Source organism: Zalophus californianus, chromosome 5 (assembly GCF_009762305.2).
Source record: "Zalophus californianus isolate mZalCal1 chromosome 5, mZalCal1.pri.v2, whole genome shotgun sequence".
In the NCBI taxonomy this organism is placed as follows: Eukaryota; Metazoa; Chordata; class Mammalia; order Carnivora; family Otariidae; genus Zalophus; species Zalophus californianus.
In genome coordinates, this window is record NC_045599.1 from 67,800,551 (window position 1) to 67,817,330 (window position 16,780).

The window sequence follows — 16,780 nt, forward strand, 5'->3', positions numbered from 1 at the left end:
TAACAGTATTTATCAAGTGGTGATGATTCAAATTATCCTACAGTTCGGGATAATCCCAAGAAGATAAAGAAGTCTCATACCATATCCTAAATGAAAGCATAATTTTAAAGGTTGGAACTGGATTTTTAAATAGAATGTCTAATTTTGTAAGAAATAAACGTCAGAAAATTACAGACTCCTATGTGTATTACTATATGCAAAAAAAAAAAAAAGTTTAAAGTTCTCCTTGCTAAGGAGCCTTGAAAGTGTGCCAGGTATAGGGCCTTTGCTCATAACACCTTTGGCAAGAATAGGTCATTGTGATCATGCTGTTATGAGCTACCTTTTACATTTTAGGATAATTTCTTGATACATTTTTAGGAAACACTTGCAGTCACAGAAAAATAGTTGCTAGATATTTAAACATAATTAAAATGATCTCTTATCTATTTTAAAGAGAAATAACATTAAATTACATGTAACTGTTGGTCTACTTAAGACTCCCACTTCATACATTTCTACAAGAGGAAGCTAGTTTTAGAGAGGTGTTCTGGCAATAATTTGTCTACTTTACACAAATGAGAATTCTGCTACTAACTGAAAGGAGCCATGACTGCTAAAAATTATTTTTTAATGAGATATTCAAAAATCACATTGGTATCGGTTGAAAATGTAACTGGTAATTAAAGACTGTTATAACAAATTTTTCATTTTACAAGGAGAACTATGAGTTTTCAGACTAAAGTTTCAAATGCAAAGAATACTAATGCAAATATTTAGAAGTTGATTTATTTTGTATGGTAATAAGCACATAACTTACATTGTACTTTTCAAATGAAGAACATAAACCAAATCTGAAAACTAAAACCCATATTTTCTCTCTTTGTACTCTGTATTTTGACCTAGTAATCATTAAAACTGGGAGTGGTTTATCAATAAAAATTACTGTAGTGCCACATATTGTGGTAGAACATTGCTATTTCCCGAGATAAGTACAAAAAAAGCACTCCACGTTAATTTGCATCACAAAATGACCTAACATATCTGGAATATAATGCACAGGCCTTATTGAAAAGAAACCATTATATTTTTCTCTACAAAACAAAAAAAATACAGATATCTGACTGGGCCTGCGTGTGCTGGAGGAGGGGGTTGGGAAGGGGTCTCATTTTCTATCTTACACCAATTGTTTTATGCATTCTACACTGCTATATGGGAAGAGAAAGGAAACATACTGAATTCACTTTGCAGTTAATGTCTTAGTGATTTAAGAGGCAGAATTTTCAAGTTAAAGAGGGGAAACATTCTGCTTTTCCTTTCCCAAAGCCATTGCCCAGGAAGAAGGCCCTCTGCTCCTTAGCCTACGCAAGGGGAAAAAAGGACATTACTTCGGGCTGAAATCACTCCGAGACAGAAGAGGGGAAGTTTATGATGTGGCACTGTGCACTGTATCTGGTCTGCAGCCAGGAAGTTTTCATTTTGTCGCTCTGCGGCCAGTACCTGCCCTGCATATTCAGAAATAAAAATACACCAGGGCTCTACCTCAGAAACTGTGGATGTTACAAAGAATTAAAAGAGTTTATTTTTCTTTCTTTATCCTGAGTATAATTACTGTTTTTAAAAAGAAAGAGCTGAAACTATAGTAACTGGAGTTTTTTTTTTTTTTTAAACTCCTCAAACTACCTTCCCACAAAACCATTTAAGTTAAATGGTACATTTACAGACTCACCTACATGAAGAATATAACTTAAAACATCTGCTTAGACATATACATTCTGATCGGATATAAAGAACGTGGCAAAATAATTGAAAAATACAGGGCCATTATTTTCTTAAAATGTGTGTTCTTCTCTGTGTGTGTGTGTTCATTCATTAAAGAGATTTTTGACTGCAATTAGGTAGTCGGTCCTATAAAGGCTTCCTTGTGTGACCATGGTTTCTAAAAATAAAATGCTCCAGTGAATATTTCTGCTAAATAATCACATCTTCAAAATTACTTTAAAGAAATCCCAATGCTTCATGTTACATTAAGCAATAATACTGGCCTTCCATAATAAGCCTTGGTTGCACACCTTATATATGGTCAACAATTAATTAGGAGGTTTAAAGAAGTCATGTTTACTCTATTAAATAGTAGACTAATTTTCTTGTCTGTCCCCACTTATTTACATTAGTAAATCTACTTTCTAATTTTGCAAATAAATAAGCATATCTAAGCCAAAGCTGCTTATCTTCGGGGTTCGAAGAAAGACGCATTCTCTTGCTATCATTCTAACTTGCTGAAAACACAGATGTGTGAAAAAAAGAGAGGTAGTTGTAGCTGTTTTAAAAAACACTTCTCATTCTATCAAAGGACCATATCCATCGCTTTTTAAATCCTTTATGCTAGAGACCCATAGTATCTGAGAGCAATTTTTATGAATTCTTCACGTGTATCTTATCTATGACAACAAGATACAAGAGGAAAACCAGACCACGCTCAGGATGCTCTTTGGAAAAAATAGGTTCTCACCAGTTTCTCCAGTCTCTAAAAACAAGTTTAAGGTACTTCATTTAAATCATTACAAGAAGATCTGCACTGTCATTCTACATGAATCGCAACCACTTGCAGGATGAACAACATTGCTCCATTCATTTAAAATTTACAGCATTAAGAATTAACAAAGTCTCTATAACATCTGCATTATTAAAGAGTAATGATTCCTGTAGAAATCTGCCTGTAATAGGTTTACTGTTTTTATCGCTTATAATGTCACCAATTTTCTTTATAATGTCCTCAAAAGATTCTCTTCATATGTACTTTGAACTTTATTTACACTGGCTATATTTTAAAAATAAATACACGGATTTAACTTGGGTAATATAATGACAATGTACAAAAAGTACACTATGGTGATAACAAATGAATGTTACTGATATTATCACCTGACCAATACATGAATTTATATAACGGGTATAATTTCCATAGTCAATAGTAACATGACTTTTCTTTTTGCAGTTAATGTTAAAATAGTATCAAAGAAATAAGAGAGAATACTATATTGGATAATCTTTTTTATAATCTTATTTTTTACAATGGTCTTCTTTGTTACAGAATTTTAATTATTTTTCTTGCACAGACAAAAACAACTAATATAAGAACACTGATGATATCTACTTATTCTTGGAAGAGGTAGGGAATGGAGTACTTCTAGCTCCTCTTATTTCTTTATGCCTCAATATATCTGTGCAATAGTTACTATTGAATTCTTGTTTTGAGCAAAATTAATCTAGTGCACTTTACAGAAGTTATTCAATATTAAAATTACAAACTTTCACAGACTTTTTTCAGCATTCAGTGTGAGAAAGGTTATCAATAAGAACTGCTTTAAAAAAAAAACTAACAGTTTCTTTGCTAACTATAGCAGACCATTAGAAATTATTTTCTTTCTCATGCTATTATTCACTTACACACTGCATATTTGCTTCAATTCTCCAAGGGAAGAAATCTGGCTCTTGTGGGAAAAGTCCACCCCTTTCTACATGTTTGCTTCCTTAAATGAAAGGAACACACCCCCTTACATTCTTTGAAATGTGTCCAACATGCACAGAATTGTAATAGCACTGTATTATTGACCAAATTAGAAAATCTTAAATGAGAGTCAAATATTGTTAAAATGTTACGTGTTTTGAATCAGGAGAACTAAATGACACACACATAGGTAATAGAAATGAACTGTGTTCACTCTAGTATCTACATTTGGATGCTGAGACCACTTGTAAGTGTCAGTGGAAGAAATGTGTCACTGTTTTTGTGCACATGTATGTTGTATAACAACCCAGGAGGAGACCCACAAATGCTACAGGTTTTTGAGTGTATCCCTTGCATTTTAGACCCATTAGGGGAATGCCTCCTTCCTTTCATAAATATTTTAAAGAAAAAATATTCAGAAACTAAAGTATCCATCTAAATAAGTACAATCTGAAGCTGTTAGAAATCATAGAAGGGCAGAAGTATTGAAAGTCTACACTCATGACGCCAATGACAGAAAACTCACACCAAAGTTGATATCCACTAACTTCTACCTTATTAAGACAATCTGCTGATCATGAGAAGTTATGTTCTAACAAGTCTTCCTTCTATGATGTCGAATAATACAATCGCCAGGCATGTTTTTTGTTATTTTCTAATAAAGTGATATACTCCATATTTGTGGGAAATCTGTGCATTTATCTTTAATTTTATTTTTTCTAAACTCTTTCTTTATTCCATTTCACATAGAAATTTGCAAGTATAAAGACACAAACTAGGCAAGTTTTTATATATTTTAAAATATTTTAATGTTTAAATAAGATAGTTAGTCCCCTTGCAGTATGTTCATCAGGCATTCCCCGACAAACTCAGCTATACAGTTTCCAGGCCTACAAAATGGAAGCTCTACTATTCTGCCTATGTTTTTCACTTAGAATAAGAGTGAATATAAACAGTGAATATATAAACTGGAACTGAAGGTAATAAACTTATTAAAACTTAGTAAGATATTGTTATGGCCAAAGAAAAGCTGCAAGTGTGTGCCACAAATCCACTCAGATGAAACATCTCATTCAATAGAATTTCTTATCTTATAATAATGCACAGAAAATTAAACACATAAATATTAATTTTATGTATCACAGAAAATGTAGGCAATGAAAATGCAATGTTTACATTTATGGGTGACTCATTAGTGTTTTATTGTGTGAAACACTAGGAGGCATCAGTTGGGTAAAAAAGGACTTCAATTTTTAAAGAAGCAAGAAATTACTGTAGAGTGGATGTGTAAGAAGTTGGGGTTTTCAAAATGTTATTATGTAAACCAAACCTTGATTCTCTGAAATAAACTCTCAAAACATCGTATTTTGTTGTAAAGAATAAACTGTACATCACATTCATGAAATACATATAATTTGACCAGTAAACACCTATCACGATATATTTCAAATGTATGGATTCGTAACTATGTAATTACACATTTTTATGAAGAATATATTTGGGAACAGAATAACATAATGGCTATTGACTACTATGCATTTTCTGCTCAGTTATTCAATACCATGAGTGTATGTTTTATTTCTGGCAAATTCTGTTTTGTGCTCTCTAGAACGCCTCTGAAAATGCCTACTGCATTTAAACCTTATGATAACTGCTTCATATAAGCAGCCAGAACTTGATGTCTGTTCATAAAGAAGTGATGGAACTTAAAAATTTAAGCAATGAAGGTATATATATATATATATAAAGGACATGTTTTCTCTTACTTCACTACTGAAAGCCTGTTACTTGAAAACTGAGTTTTCTATTGTTTGAATGTCTCTTCATAATGATGAAGCAACAGGGTTGTGGTATACTTATCTAGCAATCATTTGAAATTGGAGTGTCTTGCCATTCCTCAACAATCAGCTTTTATCTTTGACCTATCAAAATAACATGTGAACTGCGTAATCTGCCTTTTGTAAGGTGCACAGACTCTGTTGTTGCTCCTGGTTTTGTGAATCGCCTCTGTAATCTGGTTTGATTTCCTAAAGATGACAGATCTCGGTGAACAGTCAGGCTTTACTGAGTGCAGGGCAGTCCACGCGCCCATGAGATTAAGGTACAGTGCTGAGGTCGGGGATCTTAATCACCTATCCTTCCACATGCAGCACACAGAGTGAACATCAGTGATTAAATCTTTTCATTGTGTCCAGGCAATCATTATATTCATAAAACAAATATGTGCATTTTTATAAATTTTAGATATTAATCTGCCTGGTGTGTTCTCTGAGGATGTGCTTTTGAAAAAAAGTAGAACTTTAGTAATAATCTCTCTAAAGCCCATTCTGTAACCCTTAATTGCATAGGAAATTCTCCCATGTTGTTTTGAATCATGTCCCTGAAGCCAGGGTTCTCTGTTTAATAACTGTATTTTTTTTGTTATTATGAGCATAAGTGTTGCCGCACAGATATTTCCCCATTTTTGTCACTTTCTGAGATTTCATAGACTCAAGATATACCACATTTAGTGTTGGGAAATAAAACCACAAAACATAATACAATAAACAGAAGAAAGTTTTGAAATACAATGTTAAGATATGCCAAGGAGTTATTTATCTCAGCTTTTTATAAAAGAAATTTAATACAATAAATCATTTATTAGAAAGATATGCTTGTAGTGCTATTCAATTTACTGACTCGGTGTAAAAGTGAGGGCCAAGGAAGAAATACATAGAAATCTGAAAAATATAAAACATGATGCCTTTTCAGTATTCAATTTTGAATCAATAGACAGTCCTTTTCACTATTGGAATAAACCATTTCCACCAAATTTTGAAAACTGAGTATGTTTCTAAAGAATAAAAGAGGCAAGGTGCAGTAAAGTCCTTGTTATTTAAATTTCATGTATTTAATGTTATACGTTTCTATTTTGAAAAGTTAATAATATATGTGACTGCATACTTTTAAAGTATGAACAGCTCAGAAAAGGTGGAAAATTGACTTTTTAATATAAAGTGTTCATTGTTATTTAAACCTAAGAAACAAATTAATATTTAATAAAAGTTAGGTCTTTAATATTGTCTTTGACATGCATACACAGCAATCAGAATGTAAATAGCGTAATTAATGAGTGAAGGAAAATACTGTCTTTTGTAAGAAGTCTGGAAAATATGTCACAAATACTCCAAAGCTTTGTGAATTACATTAGCAAATAACAGTAAATTTTTATAAAGTTTAGTAAAACTTGAAGCAAAGATAACTGCCAACTATTGTCTCCTTAACATGACTGGGGAAATCATATTTTAAACATTGAGTTTAAAGTGTGCTTTGATGAAAACTTTTAGAATTGAGCTTGTAGTCTACTCTATAGCCAAATGTACTTTCCAACAGATTGAGATTTTTTTTCCTCTTGAGATGGGATATTAGCTAGGCATATCTCATTTTACCTGTCAAGTTCTGAATCCACTTGCTTTAGACTTACTTCTTTTAACTTAAGAATTTTATGCATACATGGGGAGACAAAATATGGTTCATTAACTGCATTATATTTAAGTGAAACTGATGGAAAAACAAAAATAATGCTTGGGCCAGGTTGGTACATACTGAGCATTTTCAAAGACTAGCCAAAACTGGTATTATTTTAAAAATGAAGTAAGATGTTTTAGTTTCAAATTGGAGAATTGGAGATTGTTAATCTAGTTAAAGCTAAACTTGGTATGCAATACAGAGGTTAAATGGGGTTCACAGGTGGTCACATTTCCATGTCCTTCCAAGTCTCCAGGGATTGGAGTTATTATACTCTGCATAAACATCTTTACTCTGCAACCACAATTCCACTGCAAGGTGCCAGTGAATAAGAGGCTGGTCACTTTTTTTGACTGGTATAATGAGGTGGCTGGAGTTCCCTTTATAGCACTTAGAAAATATATGCAGTCACTAACCATTTCACAAGACAGTGACTACTAGAGTTAGTATCAGATTCACAATGGTAAAATGCACTTTGTGTCAAAGCAATTCTCCACTGAGGACCAGTTAAAGAACTGGCAGAGAGCCTGATTCTACCTATTATACTGTCAGCATTTACATATAAAGGTATTTTATGCAAAAGACACATATTCCTACACTGTGAAGAAAAGAGCTTTTTCCAAAAAATGATAACTACTGGACCTAGAATAGTCGGAAATGTTTCAGGTGTAAAATTTCCTTTAAGAATTAATAGCCTTATTCTGGGAAGAAGATAACATTAGTATTAAATTTAAATCCTTGCATAATATTTAATAATACAATAAACAGTGTGCTGTGTCTATATATATGCTGCCTTTGTGCCAAACTTTATCACTGAGTTTGGTAACTTTCATCCAAAGTCCAAAGAGAAGGCAATTAAAGTGACTTAACCTCGTTTCTTTTTAAGAGCTATGTTTGACTTGACCTGAACAACAATGCATATACTGAACCCCAGCACCAATTGTGAAATGTAGACCAGGGCCAGGATATTACTTTTTGTCCACACCAACTGAGAAGCCCTCTATCAAGCCAGCACGTTGGTAAGGGGAGGAGATGCACAAAGGTATACTCTGACAGACAGCCATGCTTTAGCTCAAACTAATCCCAAGAATTAGTGGCTCAGAAGCATAACCCAAAGCAAATCACAGTCTTCGGGGGGGACTCACAGGAGCATCTTTGCACAGTAAACTAGCGGCTAAATCTTGAGGCATGTACTTCAAGGTCACAGAGCATTCTGTGAAATATTAAAATCCACCAGGCTCCACACACTCCACCATATCAAACATGCTAATGACGTGAACTAACTTCATGAAACTTTAAACACACTGGTGTGACAAGAACGAGTCAGGAGTGATTTCAATAACTGATGGCAAACAGATAGGACTATCTAAAAAGTTACTTTTAGCAACAGACCAGGAAATCATGGAATCTAAAAAAAAAAAGAATGCACAACAAACCTCAACTTCAGCCCTCAAAAAGGCACAGGAATAGACCCAGTGCGATGGAATATATTGATGCAGATTTCAGAGACAATACCCAGGCTATTTCTATTTCCTCGAGAAATGTCAGAGGTACTTACATGAAGGAAGACCCGATCAGATTAGTCCTTGGGATATTTTCCTTTCTTAAGAGAAAGAGAGAGAGAGAAAAAAAATAACAATAATCTTTACTTCGTCCAGCCTTGAAGTGTTTTTCCACCTGATTCAAACATGCAGCCACGGCGACCCACACAGAACCTTCAAAGTCAATCCAATAGCAGCCTGAAGATGTCTGGGTGTACGCGTGTGCTCAAGTGTCTGTGACTGCGAGCAGAACGAGCAGAGAGCTGGAGACGAAGTGTGTGCGCGCGCGGCGGGAGCGCGCGCGGGGGAGGCGCGCTCGGGGCCGCGCATTCGCGCGCGCCGAGGCCGCTCGGAAGAGGAGGAGGAGGAGGAGGAAGAGGAGGAGGAAAAGAAAGAGGAAGAGGAGGAGGAGGAAGAGGAGGAGGAGAAAGTAGCTTTCAGCAGCCGGCCAGATTAAAAGTAACCAGACTCGTCCAGAAAACTGCGTCCAGGAAGGAAGTGACAGAAGACGAATGGGAAAAGGAGAGCCGCTCGCAGCCTTTGAAACATCGCGTAAAAAAGGCGGGGGGGGGGGGCGGGGGCAGTGGTGGAAGGATATTGGGAGGGGAGGCGGGGGTGGCAGGGCAAATGGAGCAGACGGGCTTGGGGTTCTAAGCGGCACGTCCAAAGAAGTGCCTCTTGCCTTCTTTTTTCCCTTTATTTTGTCCTTGCCCTTGCCTTTGCCTCTGCCTCGCGCTGTCTTTTCCTCTCCGTCTCTCTCTCCCTCACAATCCCAAACCGTTGACTCTCTCCTCGCGAGCTAGAGAAATCATCAGTTTCACTCTCGCAAAAGGGGGGCGGGACTAGACCTCGGAGCATTTTAATAAAACAAACATACAGCAGTTCCCTCCTCACCCCTCCAGTCTCAACTAGATTGATAAATTACTCCACTACACTACTTTAATTATGTATATGGTATGCAGAATAAATCACTGAACATCAGTACCTCAATCAAGCACTTTTAAATGATAATTGCATCTTGGTGAATCAATCTTTCCATTCCTGACATTTTGCTAATTTTAGTTTTACGGTGGGGTAATGGCACATGCCATACGCAAACCTAATGACAATTCTTTATTGCACGAAATGAAGACAACATCGGGAGCGGCGGCTCCCTGCTCTCCCCACGCTGCGGCTGAGAACGCTCGAAGAACCATCTCCGGCTGCGGCGCGCTCGCTCCCCGGGGACTCTGCGAGCCAGCCAGCAGGAAAGTCCTTCTAAAGTCGGGCTCTTTCCTCTGACCAATAGGAGCGCGACCCTAATAGTTGCTCTTGTGACTTTTTCCCCCGTTTGGAGACGCGTTAACCACTTCTTTCTTCCACCCGTCCGAGCGCTCCTCTGTTACTCACGCGTAAAAGCCACCGTCCAGGATGTCTGCAGCACTCGATTCCAGCGCGCTTTTCCTGCACGCCCAGAATATGCGGTTTTCGGCCCAGAAAGGCTGGAGGGCCAGAAAGAGTGCCGAAATACTTCTTATGTGTTAGTAATGTACAAAATAATAAAGTACCCGTTCCTGAAATCTCGACTTCATCGCGGGGCCATGAACTTTCTAATCAGTTTGGAAATATTTACCGAGGCGGCAGCTTCCTCGGAGATTTCCCCCTCCCTCCTCCTACTTCTATCTCTTCCACACCTTACTGGATTTTATCCAGAGCATTAACATGTAAACCAAACCAACTTCCCAAATGCATTAGGCTTCCCTATCCGATAGCTGATGACTTCACTTATCCTGAAGAGTTTCAGCTGCACAGGAAGCAGAAATAGGGACTGATAAGGAAGATACTTATGTTAAGCCCAGTAAACACTTGACCTGACCAGGAAAAAAAAAAAAAAGATAGGTTAATATTCAAGATTTAGGAAAGGCTACTAGGGGTTGGGCACCTTCCCTCTCTAGCCAATTACACCACACCTAATAAAGCCAAAGATAAAATACACCCACTAGTACACAAACCATGAAAAGACAAGATTGCATGCCAGTGGAACTATAGATCATATAAAATGTTTAAACCAAATTAAAATTTTTTAATATTGTGAAAGGAAGAAGGGAAAATACATTCGGGAAATAAAAACGTTGAATGTACAGGAGTAGACAATAGAAGTATACTGAAATATCTAGCTAATTAAAGATATTTCCTCACTTAAAAAAATTCCTTTCAGCACTATGTGTTTAACCCAATGACTAGTTGGATTTCCTGTGAAGTTCTGCACCATGCCTCTAGACTATTTTAATGTATGATTCAAAAAGCCTCCTGCTTCATTGTAGGGGCTATTTGATGTGAGTAGCTTTTCTCAGAAGAGTGGGCTCAACATTTAGGTGTCTGCCCCAAGGCTTCACTTGAAAGGAGAAGGTTGATTTTCCAGGCAAGCACAACCAGATCTGAACAATCTTCAGGCTTCTGGCTCATCACCATTGTGACTATCAGCACAGCTAAAATGAAGCAAATGCCATCTGAAATAGTATTATTTCTTGCAGATTAGTATCTACAATATATTTGTTTGCCTGTTTGCTTTTCATCTGGTGAGTTTGCTACTACCATGAATTCATTTTAATAATATGGCAGAGATAGTCTATATCAGGTTTTCATTTAAGGTACAACTTCTAAAAAAAGAATCCAAAAATTTAAAGGTGCATAGTCATTTTGAATACTAAGATATGTCTATACATGGTGGTAAAAATGAAATTATTTTAATTTTTTCTAGATTCACAAATGCCTTGACAAAGCAAAACATTTGTAGGAACAAATGTTTATTGCCATAGTGCCTGATATTAACGCAATGAATAGTAAAAGTCTATTTTACATGAACAAATGAACATAGGCAATACATGACTTTCAACCATACTAATTTTTGATGGATTATAGATTATTTCTATTTACCACAGTACACTTCGGTTTTAGATGGTTTTCCTTCAAAAATAAATTATTTTACCTTTTAACATCTTAAAGCATTATTTAATAATAAACATTATAACAAACCCATAATTATCAATGATAGTACAAGCATTCAAAAATATGTATAACCCCACACTGTGGATAATTTGGAAATAATTTGGGTCTGGAATGTATCACGGTTGGCCTTTTAAAATATAAAATATTCCCCTCAGCAGATTTAACTTCTTAATTATGTGTGACCTAAGTTAATATTAGCATTAGTTTCCTTCCCATGAGCCTTCATAGTTGAAGCAGAACAGAAGAGGTTGTGCAGAAATATACAATAGAAAGTCACTGAGATTTAAAATTATTCATTGGTAATTCAAAAAGTGGTTAATACAAAATGTGCTTTGTATTCTTTAAAGACTCTGGATTTTTTTTTTTTTTAACCAAAATCATCCTGATCTTTACCACCTAATGGTACTTGGCTATATCATAATGTTTTTTGGTGTAGGGAGGAGTTTGTACTAGGTGTTAGTAGGCCTATATTTTCTGGTTCAAGACTTGTGCCTAACTAATGAGTATGTCTTTTCAGGGCTTCAGTTTGCTTATTAATTAAGTGACTTACGTGAATTCTCCAATCTATTCCAGTTCTATGACTGGAATGTAGAAGATTCTTATACTCTTTAAGCCAGTTGGACACTAGTGGCCTATCATGTTAAATAAAAGGTGACAAATCGGTTAAGAGAAAATGATGTCTGGGATTGACATACTATTTAAATAAACTTTTTTCCCCCAATCACCAAATATTTTCTTTATTAAATAATTGTCATAAGTGCTTTATTATGTATGTAAATATATATTTACTCGTCCCCCCCAAAAAAAGAATTGTTTAGCAATATATTTAACTAAAGTGCCACAGAAGTTACAGAGAGCATATTCCTTAGGACTTGAATCTAAAGAAAGCTAATTTCTAATTTCTGTTCAAGGTTGTGTACCATCTTACTCCACTCTACTCTCTTTACTACTTCCCTACATTAAATCAGCAGTCTACTAAAACCCTGTTCACTGGGTATGCCTGCTTTTAAGCTTGGCCCACGCTGGGTGTAGCTCTTGAAGTGAGCTTTAAAAAATTATTTTAAAGTAAGCTGGGGCGGTTGCCACAGCAACCCACCCTAAGATGAAGAGAGGCTATAGATTAATCTACCCCTCAAGATTATTCAACTGTATAGTATTTGTTCTTCAGCCAGAATACTTTCAACACAAACATAATTGAACATAGAAGTTCAGAAAAATATAAAAAGTAGTAAGATAAATTCCAGTAGCATTAAAAATGTTATATCTTTTTATAGTTACAGTAGAGATGACATACATAACTTACCCTGAAATGGATTAATTGTAAAAGAGACTTGCAAAGGTAGGCCCTGAAAAGTGACCCGTGAGCTTTAAGCAAAATGGCACGGTATTGCTTACAATATAAAGTATATAATGGTTGCATCACGCTTCATCGCTTTTATGTGTCTACATTATAGATACCTAATGACAAGGAGTTTGGCAGTTTTACCTTTATGAATTAGCTTGGTGGTAAATGATATAACAAATGTTAAGCACTCACCACATACACATACAGTCATTTGCCTTCCATTCTTTACTTCATCTCTTCATAGAAGTTACTTCACAGTTTGCAACTCTTCTTTGGCACCTTAAAATGTGTAAGTACAACAAGGTACACAGTTAAAAACATTTTTTTTTAAAGAAAGCTGATATTAAAGTACATTCAAAGAAATTTATTTCTAAAACTTCTAATCTGAAGTAACATCAGTATTAATGCTGATTTTAAAACGAATATGCTAAATACAAAATAATTAAAATGATCATTAATTGTGAAAATACTTATAGCCTTTAAAATAAATAGTGCCAAATATCTAAATTTCAAAAATTCTTTAGGTACAGCTTTAGCCTATGCACAGTATACACCATATGGACTGCTTGTGATTGAGAATCTGCAATATGCAAAGGATTTGTTATTCCAAGCCAAGGTTTAATCATATCCTTTATCTCATATCTAAAGAGCCTATATTTATCTTTATTTTTTGTACCTTTAATTTTGTATCTGATTAAGAATTACAAAAGAGAAAGTCAAATATACCATATCCCAAGCTAACAAAATTTGTCAAGTAGGGGTAATGAAGCTGCAACTGAAGTTGCTGAAAGGGCTTATTGTGTATGTGGCCTAAAGGCCAGTTATAAAAACTTCGGGATTGGTGGTGTGGATTCAGTACCCTTTATGAATTCTATTACCAATAATACCTATGCTTCCCAGCAGTGTTTAGCTATACTGAGCACAGACAAATGCTCCTGTGTTCTAATCTCTGTTTGAAACTAGCTTTCTATGACTCCAAGCACACAAATGAACTTTTCCCTGGCTTCAGAATGAGTCTACTCCTCCCAACCTTGAGACATATCAGACCATGATGGTCAATATCCATTGACCCATCTGTGTTAGCAAGAAGGCTTTTCATAGTGAAGACTCATTAAGATTTATAAAGCCTCTATATTTGGGTTGACATTCCTAAAATTTATTTTTATTTTTAAATTGCTTCAGGCAAGGAGAAATGAATTTTGGCCACTTTTATTTTAGGGGTGTTAGCTGAGCTTAGTCTTTTAGGCTCAGGCCCACAGTGAGTTAGTCTAAACTTAGTGACTGGTAGTGAGTATCTGGTGACCTGGTGAATACCCTTTCTCCCAGCTCTGCTTGGTTTTACAGTCTGCTAAGTGGGAATCATAATACACATCTCCCAGGGCCTTTTCACCTTACAGAAATGCAATCTTCATGGAATAATGTTTGAAAGATATGCTAAGGCTTTTAACAATGCCACTACAAATTATGATACATTTCTTCCTTTTCCTGGCTCAGTATGCCCAAATAAGGCTAGATTGTAATCTCCTTGTAAATGTGTGGCTGATTAAAAAGTATCCATATGCATGGCTAAATTTAATGGACTTTACCCTCACTTACAAAATCGTTAAATGTTCATTGGAACATTGATTTTATCCCATTTCTCGAAATATCACATAAACTTTCAATTCAAAGAATGGATTGTCACACTTCCCCTTTTAACTGTTTTTTTCTAGATACCTCTCTATGTCTGTGCCCTTTAATTTTTAAAATCTTTACCCGGGATCCGGGTGGGGGGTGGGGGTTAAAAATCTCGTCCTGCGTTTTGGTGCCCACTTCTTTGTCTGGGAAGCCGAGGGCTGGAATTCAGTTCGGACGGCCCCTTAAAGACCCAGACAGGGGACGCCTCTGGTTTCAGCAGCTTACTCCGCTGAGCTATTGATTGCAGGCTGCAACAATCCCTCCGGGTGATTTGTGTGGAAAGTGAATCCGCGCTGGCTGGGCGTTCACAGAGGCGCAACAGCCGCAACGCCATCCAATTATTGCCGGTCGTCCCCTCCAACACCGCTCTCCACCTATATACTCCTTTCTCTGCCCATCTCCACTTCCCCCCACCCACTTTTCTCAGAGCGGACCGACCTACCTACTCCTTCTCAGCCCGTCTCCGCTTCCCCCCACCCACTTTCCTCAGAGCGGTCGGAGCCGAGGGGGCGGGGGCTCCCTCCCGGGAGCGTTTCTAGAGCTCGGAGGCAGCTAGTAGGGGGTGAGTGCGCCACGTGCGTGCGCCACGGGCGAGGAGGAGGCGGGCTCGGGCCCTCCAGGGGCCTGTGGGCCTGGGTGCGCCGAGGAGGGGCGGGCTGTCTTGGCGGGGAGTGTGCCGGGTTGTGTCTTGAGGGGGATGTCACGGTTCGGGGGGCGGGAAAGCGGCTGGTGGTGTGGCGAAGAGGCCGCGTGGTGGGCTGTGGAGAATGGGAGGGGGGCGCAACGGTGGTGGGTGGGCCCTGGAAACGCTCGGTGGCGGTGTCGGGGAGTTGCTCTGCTCGTCTGGTTTGGGCATCCTGGGAATAGTTCCCCTAGGTTGGCGAACGACGACCCCAGAGGGCTGGGGATGAGTTCCGAGCGAGGCGCCCAGTGAGCCCACCTACGCACGGGGCACAAAGCGCTGGCACGCGGTCGGCGTCCGGCGGCCCTGGCAGCCGCCCGGGCTCTGAACGGTTTGCGCGCCTGGGGGGAGAAAGAGTGGCGGGCGCAGGTCCGGCCGCCGCCCCTGTCCCGCCAGTCAGCCCTGTTTTTCACCTGACAGGCCAATAGGAAAGGACGCGGTCCTGGAGCTGGATTTTACAGCCCAATCTCTCAGGGTCTACACGATTATTTAAAAAACTAACAGCCAACTGCTGGGTCTGGTAGTTAAGCTGCCTCGGTGGATAGGTGCGCGTCTTGGCTAAGGAGAGGCCACAAGCTACACGACAAATGGGAGACGAGGGAGAAAAGACACAAAACCCCCCCAAACTTCTTTTCCCTTTCCATCCCCTTTATTTGCTGGCACGTGAGAACAGTACCGGGGGCTCTTGCAAAAATGCCATCACGAAATGTGCAAATGCCTGGTCTGTTCTTTGATCTGTCTGTGGAGCTGTACCAAGGGGTCTAAGAGTGGTGGAAAGATCAATGCTCCAAAGACGTTGTAAGGTACTCGGCTGAAATAAATCAAAGGTGTAAAGTGTTTCTATTGTCGTGCTCTTGAAGCTATAAGCTGCCACCAATATGGTAGCCGCTAGCCGCCTGTGGCTCTTTAAGCTTATTAGAATTACATAAAATTCAAAATTCAGTTCCCCAGTTATACGGGCCACATTTCAAGTGCTCAATAGCCACAGGCGGCTGGCTAGTGGCTACCTTATTTGACTGTGACATGTTGAACATTGCCATCATTGCATAAAGTTCTATTGGAATGTGCTGCTCTAGAGTTTTAAATGAAGGCTGGTTAAAAAAAAGAAAGAAAGAATCTGCTTTATGATACCAGCCAAATTTTAGGACACTCTTGGCATTTACATTTCCTGGCACTAGTGTGGAAAGTTTTAAAGTCAGAATTTCCGTATCTACTTGCTGAAAGAGGTCTTAGGGAACATTTAACACGAGCACCTAATTTTTTTACAGGGAAGACAAGTGGGGCCCAGAGAAATTAACAGATGCACCCCTAAATAACGCCATAAATTTAGAAAGAAGTTAAGGTCACCAGGCAGGGTCTATCTACTGCACTTTGTGCCAGACCAGGGCCCCTTGCCTGGGGTTGGTTGACTAGGTAAATTAACCCTACAGAAAGGTGACCTGACAGAAGATTTTTGACAGAAGTACCCTTTTACAAGAGAAAATACTTCTAAGCATTCTTCTAGGAAGAAATTCTAGTAAAGAATAAGGTGTGTAGGAAAATAACACTGT

At 37.9% G+C, this 16,780-nt stretch overlaps 1 protein-coding gene and 1 long non-coding RNA gene across 4 annotated transcripts in view; one reads left to right on the forward strand and one right to left on the reverse strand.

The window, feature by feature from the left end:
• The window catches only part of MEF2C (myocyte enhancer factor 2C), a 150,662-nt gene extending 141,883 nt beyond the window's left edge, over positions 1–8,779 (reverse strand). The window contains 1 exon segment of the mRNA XM_027604537.2: positions 8,556–8,779. The gene's annotated coding sequence lies outside the window, so the exon portion shown is untranslated.
• A 5,921-nt stretch (positions 8,780–14,700) lies between these two features.
• LOC113928671 overlaps positions 14,701–16,780 on the forward strand; it is a 105,703-nt gene continuing 103,623 nt past the window's right edge. For all 3 annotated transcript variants that reach the window (XR_004820060.1, XR_004820061.1, XR_004820062.1), the window contains exon 1: positions 14,701–15,110. This is a non-coding gene — a long non-coding RNA (uncharacterized LOC113928671). The remainder of the gene's footprint in view (positions 15,111–16,780) is intronic.